Genomic DNA, 20,313 nt, shown 5'->3' on the forward strand with positions numbered 1-20,313 from the left:
TTGATCACGTCTGCTATCTACAAAACAAGCCCATTGTTTACCCAGGAACCCATGTGGGTCTTTTGGGTGGCTCTTCATCTAGCCTTAATGTTGACCATCTCCAGCACTGAGGGTCTTCCGTGGGACCCAGCCATACCCAGAACCATCTCTGAAAGGCTAATGCAGAGAAAGGAATGGGTTAAAGGTGCGGGGAGGGATGCAATGTACAGGAACCTTACAAAGAGGAGAAGGTGGTACAGAGCAGTCAGGAGCAGTTGCCTCAGCTACTGATGTTAAAGATAACTGCAGGGCTTCCCTGGTGGCGCAGTGGTTGAGAGTCCGCCTGCCGATGCAGGGGACGCGGGTTCGTGCCCCGGTCCGGGAAGATCCCACATGCCGCGGAGCGGCTGGACCCGTGAGCCATGGCCGCTGAGCCTGCGCGTCCGGAGCCTGTGCTCCGCAACGGGAGAGGCCACAACAGTGAGAGGCCCCGTGTACCGCAAAAAAAAAAAAAAAAAAAAAAAAAAAAGATAACTGCAGAAAATCAGTGCTGCTATCTTAAAGAAAGGGAGAACCAAATTTGAGGCAGAGAGTGGGTGTTTTTCAAAGGTGAAAACGAGCCCAAGAGTTTCACAGGATTACCAGGGCAAACAGGAATTCTTCTCTGTCTTTGTCAGATCTTCTGCTTCAAAAGAGGAGATCCTGTAGTTAGAGGAGATAGAACACAGGGCAAACTACATGCTTTTCCACCTCGTTTCTAGAGAGTGATCCTGGGTGTTGGAGACTGTTTGAAAGGAAGAGGTGAAGCTGTGGTGAATCCTGAAAGCAGCACTTCTCTGTTTTCACAGGGGGCAGATTTATTCGCATCCTGCCTCGACTCAGCACATCAGCTGGATCTCCTGGCCCTGCGCTCTGAGTCTTAGTGTGTTTTCAACTGAGAGATCCACTGATGGAAACAATTGTCATTTTGTCTGTTGCCAGAATGGGAGTTAAGTATTTTAAAAACATGAACAGTGAAACAGTATCAGGTTATACTAAACACATTTTGTTATTTGCGATGATTTTGACTTTTGATCATTTAAACGGTAACTGCAAAGTTTATCGTGATATTATCTAATAGTGGATAAAAGGAGTTGAGCTAAAAGAGATCTGATGTAATGAGGACAGTAAAGAAGACAGTTATCTACTAAACTGAAAATGCTTTCTTTAAACACTTTGGGTATCCCTTTCTACCTAAAGATGAGGTGGAGTCCAGTCTAGAACATCTTCAGCCAGTGCTTTTCATATGTTCAGTACACATCCTGATGATGTAGGAAATTCCAGGTTTCCTTCATGTGCTTTGGGTAATGCGTCTACTCCAACAGGTAGCCCTCAATCTGGGCTCTTCATCGGTTGCTGGATGGCTGTGGTTGGAGACGCTTCAAAGTGAGGTCAGCTGCCAGCAGGGGCGATTCTATAGTATTATGTGGAGGGTAGAGTATCTAACTGCCCTGTCCCCCTTTGCCAGCAGAGAGGGGGTTCCCGGGACATGGGACTTCCAGTTTTCATACTGGGGAAGTCCTGGGCAAACCAGGATGAGTTGTCACCCTGTGTGAGGTAATGGATTTGACCATAAACTTCAACATTACACTTCAAAATACTAAGCGGTTGGAATTCTGAGTGTTCTTGAACTTACTTTACGGTACAGAGTGGACTTGCTCCCCAAATACCCTGTGTCCATGCCTAGCTGACCCCATCAACTCTTGACGCTCTCCTTCTAGAAAAGACCACCAAAATGGCTTCAGAATGCATCCCATTTCCCTTCAATGACTCTTTGTTCTTACAGACTGGGGCGGAGAGCAGCCTGAGAAGACAGGGAAGCCCCTGACCCCACCCCCTTCTTCAACCAAAATGTCATCGCTTTTACCTACCAAGAGGAAAGCTTCCCAGCTCAGATTTTTAAAAAATAGTACATTTTCAGCAACATGAATGGACCTAGAGATTATCATACTAAGTGAAGTAAATCAGAGAAAGACAAATATCATATGATATCACTTGTGTGTGGAATCTAAAAAAATGGTACAATGATAGATCTGTGAGTCTGTTTCTGTTTTGTAAGACTCATAGGTGTTGAAAACAAACTTACAGTTACCAAAGAGGGAAGGAGGGGGGTGATAAATTAGGAGTTTGGGATTAACATAGACACACTACTATATATAAAATAGATAAACAACAAGGACCTACTATATAGCACAGGGAACTATATTCAATATCTTGTAATAACCTATAATGGAAAAGAATCTGAAATATATATATATATGTATGTATACATATGTATAACTGAATCACTTTGCTGTACACCTGAAACTAACACAACATTGTAAATTTTTTAAAAATAATATATTTCCAAGCCAGTGGCTAGATGCCCGCATATATCCCTTCTCGCACCAGTATTTTGTGGTCTTACATGGAGAATTGCTAATTTTCCAAAGGCTTTGACTGAAATGAATTTAAAGAAAACTGCCTGTTCCAATGGTTCTTCTGCGAGAGATACTGACTGTGTGGTCCTTTTATTTTTAGCAATAGTGTTGGAAAAATCAGGTTATGTTTACTCTGTCTGGGGGGCTGGTGAGATTGTGTAGTCTAGAAAATGCTGCAATTATAAATTATTATAAATGTCGACTGAGTGGAGAAATTCGTATATGAAAAAATATTGTAATATGCAAGTCAGCCTATAGGTTTTCCCCTAGTTCATTGTCCAAAAATGTATACATTGGCCAAGGAGGATAAACCAAGAAAGTACTTTCACAGAGAAACATAAATACGTTTCACTGTGCTGTTCTTTTGTCAGATGCGTTTTTACATCATATTTGTTGCTCATCCCCAAAGCCCCAGGTTTGAGTTTATTTATTTCTTGCTGCCTTCATTGTAAATCTCATAGTGCGAACTTGTTTTGCTATTCGATAAATACATTCAGACTGTCATACTTCCTGGTTTTTAGCATTAATCAAATATTTTATGGACTTAGTCTCTGAGTTATCGTTTATTTTTAGCCTTTTGATGTTTGTTTTCACTAGAATACTGAATTTTTTACAGGGCTGCCTACTTCTCTAGGTATCTTGAGGGCTGGTGATAGCAGCATTCACTCAGCTGGGGCCAGAAGCTCCATTTGAACGGGTTGGCTTCTTTCAGTTTATTTATTTATTTTTAAAAGTTTTTATTGGAGTGTAGCTGACTTACAGTGTTGTGTTAGTCTCAAGTGTACAGCAAAATGAATCAGGTATACATATACATATAGCCACGCTTTTTTAGACTCTTTTCCCATATAGGTCATTACAGAGTACTGTGCTACACAGTAGGTCCTTATTAGTTACCTATTTTATATATAGTAGTGTGTATATGTCAATCCCAATCTCCCAGTTAATCCCTCCCCCCGCCCCCTTACCCCTTGGTAACCGTAAGTTTGTTTTCTACATCTGTAACTCTATTTCTGTTTTACAGATAAGTCCATTTGTACCCTTCTTTTAGATTCCACATATAAGGGTTATCATATGATATTTATCTTTCTCTGTCTGACTTAACTTCACTCAGGATGATAATCTCTAGGTCCATCCATATTGCTGCAAATGGTATGGGCTGGCTTCTTTTAAACGGCAAACCTACTGCCCTCAATGAATAACAAGTTCCCCTCCTTGAGAGGGAAAAATCACATTGCCTTGGTATCTCAGGAGTGCAGCTCCGTAAATGTTATTATGCCTCACGGAACACATCTTTATTCAATAGAGCAGATATTGCCAACAAAAATGAAATAATAGAGGAAATAACTTCTAGTGGTTTCCAGCTTTAATTATGAGAAATAAGTGAAAAAGAGAGTTTTCAATCAAAGTTTTTCGTACAGTGATGGTTTACTATCTTTCGCTCAAAGATACTTATGCTCTCGGGGGAAAACAGATAAAATGAATGTTTTGGGTTTGTTTTTTTCAGCATTTTCTGCCTTTGGTTTTTGCTTTATAAGGTCAAATGTTACACTTGTCTTTTAAGCCACCCACAGACTCAGCTCTTTGGGTGGGGCTGGGCTCATCACTAGAACAGAGGGAGGGCGAGGGCGGGGGGTCAGTAGGGGAGTGCTCAAGTTCGTGAGTGTGGGATGGCCTCATCACATCAAGACTCGCTTTCATGAAATGTCTGCCTTCAGAATGTTTCACTAGAGGCAATATTTTAGAGTGTTGTTATTCTCTAAATCAAGGAGAATTTCCCTTAAAAAGAATCCTTATTTATCACCAGGCCGGGTACTGTCTCTAAGCTATCTTGACTGCTTTTTCTAAATACGAAGACATGGAAGAAGTGAAAAATAAACATTATCCACTAAAAAATTATAAGCCCATAATTTGTGACATAGGTAAAAATCATTGTATTATACTGCTTCAAGAGAGTGCCATGATGCGGGTGGACTGGATAGTTAATGGGGAGGAAGAGTGGTGAGGATTAAAAAATACTTTGTTGGGGGCTTCCCTGGTGGCGCAGTGGTTGAGAGTCCACCTGCCGACGCAGGGACACGGGTTCGTGCCCCGGTCCGGGAAGATCCCACATGCCGCGGAGCAGCTGGGCCCGTGAGCCATGGCCGCTGAGCCTGCGCGTCCGGAGCCTGTGCTCCGCAACGGGAGAGGCCGCAACAGTGAGAGGCCCGTGTACTGCAAAAAAAAAAAAAAAAAACTTTGTTGGGAGTCAGACTGACAGATTTCGTGGAGGAAATAAGAAATTGAGTTTAGGAACATTTGAGGTGAGGTAACTGTGGAAATTCTCCTCCTTGGAATATACATGTATATTGACATGAATTTAGAACCTACATGTATGTATATATATATTTTTTAAATTAATTAATTTGTTTTTGGCTGCGTTGTGTCTTCATTGCTGTGCGTGGGCTTTCACTAGTTGCGGCGAGCAGGGGCTACTCTTCGTTCAGGTGCACGGGCTTCTCATTGCGGTGGCTTCTTGTTGCGGAGCACGGGCTCTAGGTGAGCGGGTTTCAGTAGTTGTGGCAGGCAGGCTCAGTAGTTGTGGCTTGCGGGCTCTAGAGTGCAGGCTCAGTAGTTGTGGTGCATGGGCATAGTTGCTCCGCAGCATGTGGGATCTTCCCGGACCAGGGCTCGAACCCGTGTTCCCTGTGCTGGCAGGCAGATTCTTAACCACTGCGCCACCAGGGAAGTCCCTAGAATCTACCTGTATATTGAAGTGCACTTAGGACACATGTATATCCACAAACATAGAATATGTATGTCAGGATTTGGGGAATACAGGCTGGACTGCAGCCATCAGTGTATAGGTGCGTTGTTTTTTTTTTAAACATCTTTATTGGAGTATAATTGCTTTACAATGGTGTGTTAGTTTCTGCTTTATAACAAAGTGAATCAGCTATACATATACATATATCCCCATATGTCCTCCCTCTTGCATCTCCCTCCCACCCTTCCTATCCCACCCCTCTAGGTGGTCACAAAGCCTATAGGCGCGTTCTTAAGCTTTTTCTGGTCGCGATATTCTCCGTGCCCCTGGGCCAAAAGAAATACCTGACAGCTCTGTTCATTTAGGCAGTGGAGTCCATACAACTTAATTAGAATTTATGTCCTAACAATTTAGTGGCCGATTGAAAATATAATTGTACACACTGAAAGGAAGTACATATATCTTTTTCATTCTTAAGTGATGGTTAATTTCATGTGCCAACTTGGCTTGGCCTAGTATCCATGTATTTATTTGGTCAAGCACCAGTCTGGATGCCGCTGCGAAGGTAATTTTTATATGAGATGAACGTTTGAATCGGTAGACCTTCAGAAAAGCAAGTTACTCTTCATAATGTGGGTGGGCCTCACCCAATCTTCCTGAGGCCTTAAGAGAACAGCCAGGCTCTCTGGAGGAGGAGGGAATTCTGCATCACCAGCTCTTCACGACGTCCCAGCCTGCTGGCCTGCCTTGCAGACTTGGGACTTGCTTGCCCCTACAATGGCATGAACCAATTCCTAAAATCAATCTCTTTCTCTCTGTACACACATACATACACACATGCGTGCACGCACGCGCACTCACACACACACACACACACACTCTCCTGTTTCCGTTTCTCCGGAGAAAACTTAGCAACGGGATGTGTGTACCATTGGATACTGCACAGCTTCTCAAGCATTGGACACAGATGGGACACCATTTCTTGTTCCACCTTGATTTTTGTACAGATCTTGCTTTTTATCACAACTACTTCTCAGGAGCCCACTTTGCAAAGATGACATCATCCAAGGGAATGTGAGTGATCTCATGTTGAAACCGGGAACTACCTCAAGCTTGTATTTTGCACAGTGTTCAACAAGTGTTGAATATGGCTGTGTTTCCCTCCGAAATTTATGCATCCCACAGCGCATCTGTGCACTGGCTGTGACGTCAGGGCAGCTGCGCACGTGGTTTGGGAACTGCAGGTACCAGTGTGGCAGCAGTCATAGGGATGAGATTAGCTCACACAGAGAGCAGAGATGAGCCCCAGAAAACACCTGCAAGGAGGAGGCAGTAGCAGAGGAGCTTTTGAGAGGAGAGTCTAAAGAGAGACTCGAGACGCAAGAAAAACTTCATACGCTCTCTGAACAGAGCAGGGGAAGTATGATACCAGCTAAGAAATGAATCCAGGCGTAGGACGGCAGGCAGGAGGAAATATTCTCTGACTCTTACACAGTTGGGGAGTTAGGGTGATGGGGCTGTGGTAGTGTTTTCACCTTTTTCTCTCTTTTCCAACATTTTTTCACGTCTGTGTCTTCATTGTATAATGAAAAAAGAGATGTTTACAACCATAAAAAAAGTGCTCTCTAGCTTTCCTATTACTCAACATACCCAGTCTTTTTTCCTTTTTTTCTGTCCAGTTCCAGCATTCAGCTGCGTGTGTGTGTGTGTGTGTGTGTGTGTTTGTGTTCAGGGTGAGGAGGTGGGCAGGAATGAGGAGATAGTAAAATAAGGATGTAACAGAAAAAAACTTCGAGGTTTGCTTTCCTTCATGAAACATTCAGTAGAGTTGGGGAGGTAAGATGTGAAGCAGGTTCACAGAAGTCCATACAAGGAAGCCACAGATAGAAGCCAAGGCCGCGTGCACTAGAGCAGGAGGTGGAAGGTGGGCAGGGCTGGAGCAGGCCCTGGGGAGGGCGTGAGAATCGTGCAGGTGAGTAGAGCTGGGAGGAACCCCCCGGGGGAGCCTTAGCACTGCGCTTGGGCAAGACCCCAGCAAGGGGCCTGAACGGGTGGTCTGGGGCCCTGCTTTAATTCAGAGCCGTCGTTTTCCCAAGCCAGCATAAAAGCCGTCAGTCTTTGCCAAAGCACTTTAAGTTTCTTGGCATTTATTGAAATTAATTCACCTGCAAGAAAATTCATATATCTAGCTTTGTGAAGTATACATTCAGGGAAGTGTTTCTTTGCATTAGCTAAAGCCCGTATTACTGATACAATAATGTGATGTGACACAACAGAAAGGCGATATAATCTAAGCATATAAAACTCCAGATTGTTTTGGAATTACTATCATCTTGACACTGGTTGTTTCCTCAGGTAAAAGTAGTGATTCCAAGAGTTATGTGGCTGGAACCAGTGGGCTTATTTTGCATATAATATGAAACTCTATTTGGTATCTATTTTTATTTTGAGGAAAGAATAAAGGACAAGAAAGCATCCTGTTCCAAGTCTCCAAGAAGGTTGTGATTTTAATTACACACCACAGAAAAGGCAAAGAAATTTGTAATTACACTTCATGCATAGAGCTCTGTAGAGGAAAAATAAATGGGTACCCATCTACCCCAAATCCATAAATCAGACATAGAATGGCTAATCACAGACATAAATTGTATAAATTGTATGCTTGGCGCTGATTACCTTCCCCTCAGTCTGTGTGGACAATAAAGGATTTAGATCTTAGGCTGGCTGTGCTGTTTCTGAAGTGTGACTCAAAAGCAAAAGTTCGTTTTAAATTCTCTTAATCCTGGTTTACACTTTTTTTTTTTTTTTTTTGGTTTACACTTTTCATTCCTTTTCGGTTGAAGTATTATCTTCAGGGGGCCCGTATTAATCTGTAAGTACCAACTTGGGCTGTTTTCAGAGTTAATAGAATGGAAATGGTTCTAACAGGCCCAGCACTGGTTTTCCACGTTCTCATTCTCATCACAGACATCCCGGAACATCTTAAAAGCTACAGAATAAATGATGCAGCTGCTAGGAAAACAGTGTGGTCGTTCCTCAAAAAAAAAGTTACAAACAGAATTACCATATGACCCAACAATTCAGCTTCATGGTGTGTACTCAATAGAATTGAAAGCTGGGACGCAAAGAGATTTTTGTACACCCGTGTTCGTGGGAGGATTATTCATGACAGCCAAGAGGTAGAAGCAACCCAGGTGTTTACCAGTGGAAGAATGGATACACAAAAGGTGGTCTGCACATACAATGGAATATTATTCAGCCTTAAAAAGTAAGGAAATCCTGTTACATGCTTCAACATGGATGAACCTTCAGGACACTATGCTAAGTGAACTAACTCAGTCATGAAAGGACAAATAGGATTCCACTTTTATGAGCTACCTAGAGTAGTGAAATGCTTAGAGGCAGAACGTAGAATGATGAGTGATTATTAAATGGGTACAGAGTTTCAGTTTTGCAACATGGAAGGAGCTCTGGAGACGGGTGGTGGTGATGGTTGCACAGCAACGTGAATGTCCTTAATGCCACTGAACATACACTTAAAAATGGTTAAGACGGTAATTTTATATTATGTTTATTTTACCATCATTGAAAAACCAAAACCAAAAACGACAGAGGAGTGGGCTCCACCACAGAAATTCAGTTTCGGTTAGTCTGCAGCAGGGGCCAAGGTGCAGTGATTCTGGTCGAAGGCGTTGCTGGTGTCTGGAGTGGTGAGGCCTGAGTGGTACAGCCAGCAGTGGGAAGCCCGCGCTGCCCTATGATGGGAGGGGACACCAGGCACCGGAAGGAGGGAATGGCAGCGCACAGGGCAGGGAGACCCCTGCAAAGAAGACCCTGCGTTGGCCAAGGAGTTAGTCCATTGAGCAGAATTTCAGGCATTTTGGAATAATTTGTGCACATGAGCCAGAAGGGTCTTTCAGTCACATCTGAGCTACTGTCCTTCAAAGCACGCAGAGTGGGTGGGTGGATGGCTGTCACGCCTCCAAGAAGCATCAGCTCCGCCCTGGGTCTGGCCTCACTGGCTGCTCAGGTGAGAATCTGGAAAATAGTGTACACGCATCTGCTCAGAGTGAAGCAAGGTAGAAGGGAGGCTCGGAATGAACAGACCACGCTACGGACCAGCGATTCGTGACTGAATAAAACAACTTTTTTAGATGCTTCAGAGAGAGACGAGGTGATGTGTCTTACAAGTGATCCTTCCCTCTTTCATTTGTGAGGACATGAACCTGGGTTCAGACCTTTGTTTCCTCATGAGCCTGGCCTTCTCCTGGCGCAGAAGCACTTTACTGAGCATCTGATTAATGGAGTGACATGTGCATCCATTCGATTAATACACGTGCACAGGGAGCTTCACGCGTGCTGCAGTGGCGCACCAAATAAGACGCACCAGAGTTCAACTGAGTCAGTCCTTCCACGCCAGGAGAAATCTCTGACAAGGCTGCATTTCTCCTTTGCCAGAGAATTTTATGGCAATCAATAATAGCTAGCCCTGGTGTCCCTACCGAAGCTCTTTATTGAATGCAATTCATTTTAAGTGACCTTTGCTTTTCTGGAGCAGTTCTTTATTTGTGAAGTGCAGATTGCAAACAGCCTAATCAGCCCTCTGCCTTTTGGTTCTTAGCATTCCATCTGCTTTATAATGCCATTTAAAAACCAGCTGTGCTAGGGAAGAAAAAAGTATTCACTGAATCTTTTTCTCTGGAAGAAAACTTCGTGTGACATTAAGATTGCCAAATGGCAATGTCTTCTTTTGGGGTGTGTGTGTGTGTGTGTGTGTGTGTGTGTGTGTGTGTGTGTGTGTGTATGAGTGACTTAAGGTGTTTGTCATATTTCTTCTTAAAGGACCAGCGTTCATGTGCCCTAGTTAATGTTAGAATTATGAACAAAAATGTTTCTAGAAACCAAAGGAGGAATAATAATTTAAATAATGAAATGTTGTAAGTAATTTTGTTATAAATGATACCATGTTACAAAGTTAAGTATTAGATCTTGGGCTGAGGAGCTGATGTAAACATGGAGAAGAAAATACGGATGAACGGTTGAACGCAGGGTGGGAGTATTATGAAGAATTCTTGGATTTTTCGTCCCAAGGTGTGGCTCATTAGTTGTTTATTTTGTAGTTCTGCTTCTTCGGTACTCTTCGTGTCTTAGACCGTACATTTTTAAAAGGTGATGTTGATACTTGTTTCTATGCTGGTCTTGTCAAGTCTTGCAGACTTGTACTGCTGCTGTGCTAATTGCTTGGATAGAAGCCTAAAATCATCATGTGTGTTCATAATGACGCTTATACCTGCTTTTATTCAGAGACTGCTTGAAAGAGCCTTGCCTTCCTGGATTGATCATGGCTTGACCCTCCCCCCCCCCCCCCGCCCCCGCCCCAGGTACTTGAGTTGGGGAAGGTATAAGCCGGTGGTCATCAAGGTGCTGGTTGGGTACCACCATCTCAACTTGAAATAATCCTAGAAATTCTCATTTCTGTTTATCAAGGAACAATGCCAAGGTCACCTGGAAATAGCAGTAAATTGAGGCTCAGTTTTCTGACTGGTCTTCATTCTCTCAACATTCCCTCATTACAGACGTGTGGGACCCTGATTTGCAAGTTCTCTGAAGGTAGAATCTTGTCTTTGGGATTTTCTTTTCCTTTCCAGGTTTGGAGCTTAGCTCTTTGATTTCAGGGAGGAAAACTCGGACAGGCTATGGCAGTTCAGCTCTGTCCACTGGCATCAGTTCCTGGAGTTATGGATAAATTGGGAATTATTAGGGGGGGAATATGGAAGTGAGATGAGATGAGAAAGAAAGGTGTGTTTGGTCCCTGGGTGAGCATCTAAGAATGAGAGCGGGAGGGTCATCCTGGACTCAGCCCTTCAACTTACAGATGAGACCCCGGAGAGAACACAGGGTTCTCGACCAAGCTCCCAGGTAGTTAATGGCAACTCAGCCACCATGCCCCTTACTGACTACATTTTACACCACAGTGTGGATGGATCCTCTTATACCTCTCAGACAAGACTAATTACAAGCAGCCGGTTGATCCTATAAGGTACCGATTTGTCTGGTCTGGCTCTAAGATGAGAGAAAGTGATGCTCTTGATGCAGAGTGAGGAAAGCAATGACGTAATGGGGCAGCAGTTTTGGTCTGCACGTGGATCTGAGTGGACGCATATGGGCATGTGTGTGCACTTTGGCGTGGTGTTGAAGAAAGTGCAGAAATCTGTTAATTTGCTAGTTTCTCTCCTAAATGCGATTTCAGTATTTTGTAGTCTTTCTATGCCGTGCTGTTTTCTTGTATGGGTTTGTGTTCTTTCAGTTATGTTTTCTGGGACTGGATTTGGGGTCCTTGTTCTTCAAATCCAGGGTTCTAGAATTATTTGAGCTTACAGGTGGGAAGGTATGCACTGGTTAAGTCACTCGTCCACTCTAGTTTGTTGCATTGATGGTTTACCGTTGTGGGTCTGTCGGAGACAAGGGTGGGTTACTGCCACCTCCCTCCTCAATACACTGTTTTAGGTTACTCATGGGTCCATTGCATAACTTGTTAGACAAAGTGTGCATGTTATTGAAGAATTGGCTCAAAATTCTTGTCATCCTTTTGATAACAAAAAGAGTTTATCCTGAACATTATTCCCTACGTTGGAATTCAGAGGAGATGGCATAAGGCTGATTCTAGGATATGCCTTTCTCCCCCTTGCCCCTTGACTGCTGTACCGGTCTTCTGCCTCCTTCTTTCGTAAGTTGTGCGCTGTAGCCTCTAGTCTCCTTTTCATACACACTATGTATGTCAGCATCTTTCAGGATTGTCTCTCTACCAGGCATCCCCCGGAGGGCAGGCAGGTCCAGATCCCAGGCCTGCTCAGAAGGTTTCTAAGAGAACACCACATGGTTGCTTTTTCCTAGACCCATCACCCCAGAATGAACAGAGGGTACCATTCCCAGCCACCTCAGGGACTTATCCTGCCTTCTTCTCAGAGGTTTTACCCACCATGGCGTCCATGCATTTGAGAGAGAAGCCAGTCTCTCTGAATGACCCCTCCGATGAATTTGTAAGGAAAAACCTCCTTTGGGAATGCCAAGGAATTACACTCAGATTTTTGTTTTAAATTTTGTTCATACTGTATGTAGTCTTGTTCCGTTTATGTGTTACATTGTCAATGAAATAGCATATTCTCCAGCTAAGTAATTTCCAGAAAATTGCTAGGTGTTCATGTACTTAGAGCTACTCGGCTAAAGGACAGGTCATCTTCGTAAGAGCTAAAATGTTTTGGTTTCACTTCATCAAATATATATATATAACTATTGAGAATAGTTAGGTTGAACCTGTATTGATTTCCAGGCTGGTGCAGTGGCAGAAGAGAGGGTCAAGGCAGATGAAGATTACTGGCAAGGAACTGATCATAAAGTTGGACCACAGAATCTAAACCGGGTGTGGTGAAGTGGACAGTGGATTGGGATTGAAGGATAAGATCCCTGTGGGTCAAGGAATCGTTGGAAAGTGTTTTCGCTGGTTTAATCATTATGCCTTCAATTTGTTATGACTGTGCATTGTTGAAACTATGCCCTGTGTGGCCAGCTGTCCTGAAGTTGCTTGCTGGGGTAGCTGGTGGGGAGGATGGATGTCCATAGGTCCAATAGCCAAACTCTCATATCAGGAGAAAACTAGGGAGCATGGTTTTTATTTAAACGACTATGTTAGCAATTTGAGAAATGATAAAAGTGGGGGTTTTTTTGTTTATCAGCCTTTATTCAGTTTGAGGTTAGTAATTTTTTTAAAGCTCAGCTATTTTTTAATAGATTTTAAAAAATAGCTGTCCCTTTTTATTTTAATTAATTAATTTATTTATTTATTTATTTTTAGCTGCTTTGGGTCTTTGTTTCTGCACACGGGCTTTCTCTAATTGCGGCGAGCGGGGGTTACTCTTCGTTGCCGTGCGCGGGCTTCTCATTGCAGTGTCTTCTCTTGTGGAGCACGGGCTCTAGGCGCACGGCCCTCAGTAGTTGTGGCACACGGGCTCAGTAGTTGTGGCTCGCGGGCTCTAGGGCGCAGGCTCAGTACTTGTGGTGCACGGGCTTAGTTGCTCCGCGGCATGTGGGATCTTCCCGGACCAGAGCTCGAACCCGTGTCCCGTTCCCTGCATTGGCAGGCAGATTGTTAACCACTGCGCCACCAGGGGAGCCCCTGCCCCTTTTTAAAATTTCATTTTTACTTATTTGAAGAGTAAATCACAAGTAAAGGTGAGAATTAATATTTAGTCCTCTGGAAATAATTTTTTTTTTTTTTTTTTTTTTTTTTTGCGGTACTGGGGGCTCTCACTGTTGCGGCCTCTCCCGTTGCGGAGCACAGGCTCTGGACGCACAGGCTCAGCAGCCATGGCTCACGGGCCCAGCCGCTCCGCGGCATGTGGGATCTTCCCGGACCGGGGCACGAACCCGTGTCCCCTGCATCGGCAGGCGGACTCTCAACCACTGCGCCACCAGGGAAGCCCGGAAATAATTTTTTTTTAAGTAAATCACATCCATTATGGAAATTCAAAAAGTTCAAAAAGCATTTTAAAAAATCCTGTCCTACAGATAGACAGAAATGTCTTTCTATCTTTTTGGCATATTTTTAAAATAGTAGTTATTATTACCTAATGTCTTGTCATTTTATTTTTAATGGCTGTAAGATATTTGTGTTAATTTTTAAAATATATGAAATTATTATTGTTATTAGACATTGAAATCTTTTCACATACATGTATATGATGAATAACTCATCATTGAGCCCCAGAAAGGGACTATCTTAAGTTGTAAATATACAAGTTAAAGGGTCTACGACCTTCCCTGCTAAGGCCTTGCTGGGAGCAGTGTTTCTGTTTCAGCAAGTTCTAGGACTGTCTGGAAGAAAGTACCACTATGAAGACTTTGGATACCTGCGAAAGTAAAGGGACCTCACTTTATACCCAGTTTTCACTTCTTTATCTTTTCCATCAGGCTCTTTCATCACTAGAGTACCTGTTGGTTGATGCTTTTAGATGTTATAAGTTGTAAAGTTTCCTTCCTGTAGGCTGTTGTCTTACATATCTCCAGGATCTTGAAATTAACATCTTATAGGAGAAAACCTTAAATCACAAAAATTCTACTTGTTTCCTCTACCCCGTCCCCCACTCAGAATTAAAAAGAGTGCTATTTTTAAAATTTTGATGGCAGAATACTTTGGTCTAGCTCATGCAATGCAAATATTTGTGATAGCCTAGTTTGAGAAAAACAGATAAAAGCTCTTTATAACACAGGCATTGTACTTATCGAATTCATTTTTTCCAGCGTGCTCTAACATTTCTCAGATGTAAAGGTGTGAAGGGCATGGTTACCCAAAACAAATAGATGTGAACGGTGCTGTGTTATTAAATGTCACGCTTCTTGATTTGTCGGTCTTGTATTATCTCAAACAAAAATGGATTTTCCTACTCACACTTTTGCACTTTCTCAGCTGGGCTATCCACGAACTGGTTTGTGGCATCCTTATTTTGCAATGAGGAATGAAAATATAAATTGCTTTGGTTCCTTTCCCAATTATATGAATTAATAGTGGTTCTCAAAATTCTTATATATAAGAAAGGTACAGTTGAAGTGGAAGGGTGTTTTGTTGGTAACGAGGGAAGAGAGTGGTGGAACAGCTGATGGTTTGTCAATGATGCTAATAATTTAAGCAGAGTAAGGTGGTAAATTCTTGTCCACATAGGAGATGTTTTGTGCATATACCACTCTTAGATTTCCTTTCACTGGATTATACTGGTTTCTTGGCATTTTCAAAAGAGAGCATAAATGTTTGGTTTTTGTTTTCTGGAAGATGAAAAGTGCAAAGTCATTGCATTTATATTAGAAAGGGCGCAAACCAGTAGTAATCTTCTAAATTGGTTTCGCTTCTCCTTTGGTAAGAACTAGACTGAGTATTGTCAGCGTTTTAGAAAACCTTTCCATGGGTGTTGCCTTCACACGGCAAAGTAAGATGCCAGATAACAGATGTTTCAGAAATGTTAGTTCAACAGGCTAGCATCACTGTGGTACCCAATTTTGACGTATCAAGAAAGTGAGATGTTCAGCAGTCTTTCCCAAAATGTGACTACCTCTGTGATTTTTAGTGTATTTCTGCTCTTTTTTTAACTGGTATAAAATCCCCTTTCAGTATAAATTTAAGGGAATTGCTCATTGAGTCCTCCATACTTTCCACATTATTATGTATTGATACCTCTCAAATACCCTTTGTTATTTTTTTTGTTTTTTGTTTTTTGCGGTACGCGGGCCTCTCACTGTTGTGGCCTCTCCCGTTGCGGAGCACAGGCTCCGGACGCGCAGGCTCAGCGGCCATGGCTCACGGGCCCAGCCGCTCCGCGGCATGTGGGATCTTCCCGGACCGGGACACGAACCCGTGTCCCCTGCATCGGCAGGTGGACTCTCAACCACTGCACCACCAGGGAAGCCCCACCCTTTGTTTTTATTCCCATTTCACTGATGAAGAAATAGAGGCAAAGAGGATATATGTAACTTGTCCGGGATCACAGCTAACAAATGGCGGAGCCAGGATTGAAATTCTGCTTGTAGAGAGTGTAATCTTAAATCTATGTATTGTATTTTTCTCAGTTCCAGGATTCTGGGACCTAATGTGCTCTGTCTACTACATGCTATCATGATACACTCTGTTCTGGAATGTTAGTCATCTTTGTGGGTGACCTTGTGACTCTGATTGGGATCCAAACTCGGCCACTGAGCAGTCAAACAGCTCTATTAACAGAGATGTCAATGTCCTTATTTTTTATTTACTAGGAATAAATTAGTAATTGACATGTTGTTTTCAAATTTCCATGACTGTATCCCTCTTCTCTTCTTTATATGTACAAAATGCCCTAGGAACACCATAAATAATATATAGCTTTATCTCTTTATTTTTGAGACCCACACTTATATCTCTATTCATAGCTTGTCTTAGGATCCATGCAATTCTATGCACTGAACTGGTCACCATAGATATCACCGTGTGAGCTGCGATCCCAGTTTTATTAACTGAATTTGCAACATGGGATATGAAATCACTGTCCTTCTGTATGTATCTTTCCAAGTTTCAAAACTAATGGCATTTTTTGATAGGGTTCACTAGTAGCATTGTTATGATTTATACGATATTACATTTATACTGTATTATACGATCTATCCCTTTGTGCCTGTTACTCAGAGGAAAATAAGAATTCTTTTACACTTAAGTAATGAAAAAAATCTCTTTTGTGGGTAAGACCCCAGAGAGTATTCCCCTTGCTCCAGAGCCAAAGGAGAAAGGTAAATTGTCTTACGGTGTAAGTACATCTCTCGTCCTTTTACTGACCTGAGGGGGTAGCGATACAATGTCCCCTCTGATGGAACACAGCAGTGAGAAGTTGAGTGTGAACCCTCCTGTATTTAATAAACCAGGTGTTATTTAACTCCTCTGAGGCTTCATCTTCTCACCTGTTAACTAGGATCAAGAATACTTACCTTGGGACTTCCCTGGCTGTCCAATGGTTAAGACTCCATGCTCCCGATGCAGGGACATGCGTTCGGCCTGTGGTCAGGGAACTAAGATCCATGCTGCATGGTACGGCCAAATAAGAAGAAAAAAAGAATGCTTATCTTACTGGCTTTATTGACATTTAAGTATTTCATATAATGTGCTTAGTACTGTGCCTCTCTCCTAATGTAGACATTTAGTAAGGGGTAGTTACTTGATTTTTAAAAAATATTTATTCATTTATTATTTATTTTGTGGCTGCGCTGGGTGTTAGTCGCGGCACGAAGGATCTTAGTTGCGGCATGCCGACTCTTAGTTGCAGCATGCGTGCAGGATCTAGTTCCCTGACCAGGGATCGAACCCAGGCTCCCTGCATTGGGAGCTCAGAGTCCTACCCACTGGACCACCAGGGAAGTCCCGTTACTTGATTATTGATTATTAGTAGGCTACCAAAAGGAACTAGAGCAGGTTTGGAGAATCAGTCATTAGCAAAGAAATCATAATGGAAAATGCACTTAGGCAAATGCACTAAGCCAGTAAGTAGTGTTTCATGGGTTTGCCTAAAACATAGGAAATATAAAAAATAAGGAAAAATAGGGATAAAGGAATCTCTCCTGTTGACTTAAGGCCTTGTTTGACTTGTCTCATGTGTAATTTATGTGAGACTCCAAAGTGTGGACTGTTTAAGAATAGGTAGGAACTTGAAAAGTAAGACTGTGTTACCCTTTGCACAATTCTTTGGCTGACTTAAGAGGGCATAAAATGAGGTCATCAGACAGAAAGGTTGTAGTTTCCAAAGAAACACTTTAGAAAAAGTAAAGGGAACCCTTTCAAGGAATTTTGATGCCGATCTCTCATTTAAGAGAAGAGGTGGACAGGCTTTCTGAACCTCTGAACAAGTCATAGATCTGGACGGTGTCAGGGATCTCCTTGCCCTCTTCTGCCTTATAGAGCCAAATCAACCCCTAGAGAAACAGGGTGGTCATTCTGGAGAAGAAAGAAGAAAAATCAAACAGGATGACTGGCCTGTTTGAAATTAACTATTACAAATGTAGCAATTAGATGAGCGTCTAATTGTGAAAGATGTTAGTATTTCTTAGGATCTTCAATGGCTAAATGTCAGCAGTATTAGTAAAGTTGAATTTGTGAAAGAGGATTTCAGGTATTTACGAGGAAACTCTCACTTACAGAGATTGAATAGAAAAAGACAGGAGAATCCCAGTGGTCCTGAAGGTGCTTTAATGAAACTCGGTTACAGGAAACAATGAGAGGCCAGTCTAAGGAAGGTAGGGATGGTAGGAGGAAACCCAACAGGGTGAACAAAGAACTGCTTGAATAGCTGAGACTTGATCAGGAATGCTGCCACAAAGCAGGGGGCTGGCTGGCAAAGGGCCAAGGAGGAGTACAAAGAAACAGCAGCAGAGTGAAGCAGGCAAAACTCTAGCAGGAAGTGAGAAGCAACTTTCAGAACACATCAAGGGAAGCCTTCTTTAAGTACATCAGAAGCAGCAAGACAGGGAAATGTCATTTCTCTGTTCGGTGGAGGGAGTTGATTTTAAATGACAGCAATAGGTCAAGTTGTCTACCTTCCCTCCCGCCCCGCCCCCCCCCCCAAAATACCCCAAAACTTCGTTTTAAAAGAGTCCGATAGTATTGACTGGGGGCGGGGGGCAACATTATTAGAAGAGCTGACGGAAGGCTGTTTTAGCAGACTGCTTATATTAAAATCTGTAGGCACCAATGGGTACTGGAATAATTGTTTAGAATGATTGCCTCAGAGAACACCAGTTGTAGAGAGAATATGGAGAAAAAATGCCCCTGAAATAACAAAGCCGGAAGCTTATATGACTTGGAAGAAAAGGGGATCAGGGTTGGGGGACGGAGACGTAGCAGGTATCATCACAACATTGATTTGGAAACACCCTGCAGACTGAAAGGTAGCAGGGGTACTAGTGTGATTTGAAAGAGACCAAGTTCTGTCAGCCTAACGCAGTCTCTCTCTGTGACGCAGTGGCAGCCCGGTAGCTTGAGGGAGAGTGGAAGTGATCCAGTCTGATTTTAGGAAAGCAGATGGTGCCCCTCCACTGGTCACACTTCACGGGACCTCAAAGAAATGATTATTTTTCACTACATCACTTTTGGGCTGAGTGGCCACCACGTTGGAGCATACTGAAAGTGTGTTTAAATACGAACTGATGTTCATGGCGAAATAGGTCAAAGGGTCATAGCAAGACATGTTCTAAAGTGATCAGTACCAGATCCAGTGCTTATTCAAAATGTTCTACAACCTGTAGGATGTGCAAGAAACACAGAAAATGACCAGGCTGTTGGTGGGGATGGGAGGTGGGAGGGATTTAGGTCAGGAGGGTCTTGGCCATTTGGGACGCATGGTTGAAAATGAAGTAGTGGAAGGTGATGTCAGGGCAGAAGGGTAATACTTACATTTTCATATGTAAGGGTCATGATGATCATGATTTTTTTTTTTCTTTTGCGGTACGCGGGCCTCTCACTGTTGTGGCCTCTCCCGTTGCGGAGCACAGGCTCCGGACGTGCAGGCTCAGTGGCCATGGCTCACGGGCCCAGCCGCTCCGTGGCGTGTGGGATCTTCCCAGACAGGGGCACGAACTCGTGTCCCCTGCATCGGCAGGTGTACTCTCAACCACTGTGCCACTAGGGAAGCCCGATGATCATGATTTGAATTCACGCTCAGAAGACATATATTTTGAGGTTATCTGATGGTTTGTTTTTTCCCCAAAGCAGTGTTCAGTTGGTTTCTTTCTGAGCCCTGTAAGTTGTTTTTTTTCTGGGCCAACTACCCTCTAAGAATAGTTCAAGAGAAGGTCTTGTGGGTGTAAAGTTCAAAATCAATAGGCCAACCTTCAAGGTCAGGTAACACAGTACCTTCTACTAAGTTCAGGTCTTAGCCTTGTGTAAGCAAGGATCTAGTCTTAGCTCTACAAGAAAAGGAGTGGTTGAAGACGTTGAAAAGAGTCACAAGGATGGTTAACAAACGTGAATATATTTTAAAAACATTGTGCTGGTCACAGAGGACCACCTATTATATGATTCCATTTATGTGAAAGGTCCAAACTAGGCAAATCCACAGAGATAAAAAGTAAACTGGTGGCTGCCTAGGGCTGAGGCAGTTTGGGGGAGATGGGAAGTGACTGCTAGTGGGCGTGGGGTTTTATCGTAGGATGATGAAAGTGTTCTGAAACTACGTGCCATGGTGGTTGTACAGCCCTGTGAATATACTAAAAACCATTCAATTGTACACCTTTTTTTTTTTTTTGCAATTTTTAAAACTATTTTGAAGTATAGTTGATTTACAATATGATATTTGTTTCAGGTGTACAAGATAGTAATTCAATATTTTTACAGATTATACTCCTTTTAAAGTTATTGTAAAATATTGGCTACATTCCCTGTGCTAAACTGTACCCTTTAAATGGGTGTATTCCTGGGACACCAGGCACCCTGGTAATAGGCCTCTAGCAAGAAAAAGAGCATGAAGAACATATTCAGACAGCACAACATTCCATTTTTTTCTACTGTCCAGTTTTGCCTTTGGCTAAGGGTATTTAAGAATTATGTTTGGCAAACATCTCTTCTACAAAACA

The 20,313-nt window shown here is 42.8% G+C and overlaps 1 protein-coding gene across 13 annotated transcripts in view; it reads left to right on the forward strand.

Moving 5' to 3' along the window:
• KIAA1217 overlaps positions 1–20,313 on the forward strand; it is a 497,403-nt gene that overhangs the window by 263,461 nt on the left and 213,629 nt on the right. The gene's annotated exons all lie outside the window — the stretch shown is intronic.

This window comes from Stenella coeruleoalba (assembly GCF_951394435.1).
Source record: "Stenella coeruleoalba genome assembly, chromosome: 2".
Taxonomy (NCBI): domain Eukaryota; kingdom Metazoa; phylum Chordata; class Mammalia; order Artiodactyla; family Delphinidae; genus Stenella; species Stenella coeruleoalba.